Here is a 1191-nt window from a genome sequence, read left to right as displayed (position 1 = left end):
CCTGCCTCACCTTCCGGCGGGGTCTCTCCCCTGAGGGTCTGGGCACACCACCCTAGGGGGTCAACCCTTGGGACTCTCCACTCAGCCAGAGCACAGATTACATTGGAAACAGAAGCAACAGAGGAGACACAGGGTGAATTCAAATACTGGTTCTCCAAGGGAAACCTGAAAGGAAGCTGTGCTTGCTTTGAAGATGTCAAAAAGGAATTTGCCCTTTAGTGGCTCATAAGACCATTCCTGGAAGTGAACAGTGATGGGGCCAGGGAGGGCGAGTGACAGCCTCTCCGGCCTCCCCGGCCAGTTGCACAGGCAGGTGCCAGGCAGCTCCCGGCCACTGGGCCTTCACCACCTGTTCATATGCGGGCAGGGCGTGTCGAAGTAGGAAGGGGGCGCTGGGTAGGCTGTGCTTCCCTGGGGTGAGTTGGGCTGGACCTGGAAAGCCATCGCCACAGGGTTCCCAGCAGGATTCATCCCTGTTCCTCCAGGGTCAGTGTAAAACGGCAGCCCCAGCTTCTGGGCTCCTGGAGTGGGGTTCGGGGGCTGCCTGGTGTAAGACACGTTGAATGCCAGCTCCTCGATCAGCGGCGGGGGGTACATGCACCTCCGGATGAAGAAGCCGGCACCACAGCAGAAGAGCACACCCATCATCAGGAGGAACCCAAAGTACCACAGCCTCTGTATGGAGAGGGCCTGCACACAGCACCTGGAGCCGCAGCAGTCCTCGTAAGGGCGGCATCTGTTTGCTACACATCCTGTGGGCAGAATTACAGCGGTTTCCTTCTGGGGAGGCCCTGTAACCAGATAATCAAAGACATATAATATGTTGGATAGCGTCCTTCAAAATACCAGCAATGCTTTTGGGCCTCTGTGCAGTCCACGGGCAGCCCAAGCAGCAGCGCAGCCACACTCCCGGCCAGGCAGCCCATGGCTGCACATCCTCCTGGTCACAGGCGCGGGTCAGCAGCACGAGCCCTGTGAGGGGGCCAGCCAGCTGGCAGGCGGGATCCCAGCCGGGGTCGCAGGGGCTCGGGCAGGCGGGCGGGGAGCCGGGCTGAGTCACGCGGCCCTTGTCGCATTTGCCACGGGCTCGCGTGTCAGAAAAAGCTTTTGACAAAATTCAACACCCATTTATGATAAAAACTCTCTAGAAAGTGGGCATAGAGGGAACCTACCTCAAAATAATAAAGGCCA

General features: G+C 58.6%; 1 pseudogene; it reads right to left on the bottom strand.

The window, feature by feature from the left end:
• Nucleotides 1–223: 223 nt before the first annotated feature.
• Nucleotides 224–926, bottom strand: LOC137206901 (WW domain binding protein VOPP1-like; annotated as a pseudogene).
• Nucleotides 927–1191: the final 265 nt, after the last annotated feature.

The sequence above is a fragment of the Pseudorca crassidens genome, chromosome 1 (assembly GCF_039906515.1).
Source record: "Pseudorca crassidens isolate mPseCra1 chromosome 1, mPseCra1.hap1, whole genome shotgun sequence".
In the NCBI taxonomy this organism is placed as follows: domain Eukaryota; kingdom Metazoa; phylum Chordata; class Mammalia; order Artiodactyla; family Delphinidae; genus Pseudorca; species Pseudorca crassidens.
This window is presented reverse-complemented; position numbering and strand designations above follow the sequence as displayed.